This window comes from Microtus ochrogaster, chromosome 2, assembly GCF_000317375.1.
Source record: "Microtus ochrogaster isolate Prairie Vole_2 chromosome 2, MicOch1.0, whole genome shotgun sequence".
NCBI classification, from domain to species: domain Eukaryota; kingdom Metazoa; phylum Chordata; class Mammalia; order Rodentia; family Cricetidae; genus Microtus; species Microtus ochrogaster.
Genome location: NC_022010.1, coordinates 71,500,274 through 71,500,675, shown reverse-complemented (window position 1 = coordinate 71,500,675; position 402 = coordinate 71,500,274).

Sequence of the window (402 nt, the reverse complement as noted above, 5' to 3'; positions counted from 1 at the left end):
ACAGGGTCTCATGCAGCCTTGGCTTACTGTATACATGCTCCAGAAGTTGAAGCGGGAATGTACACATAATTGATCTTATCACCACAGCTTGACCCTTCAGAAGACTCCTCCAGGACACAGCTGCAGCCATAAACTGACCACCTGGGTCATGGAACCTAGCAGACATGCACTGTTGTGCCCTTGGTGGCCATCTATAAACTGGGTGAGAATGACTTCTCATTCTGCCAAGAGATAATGCACACATGACATGTAGAATTTTCTGGTAGCCGGCCGGCATTTTTTACTTTTGTAAAGAAACAGGTGGCATTCACTGAAACACCTGCTGGTTAAGTAGTCAACGCATTTGTATATGTGTGTGAGCATGTGTGCCCAGCTTGTGTGTGAGCATGTGTGCCCAGCTTG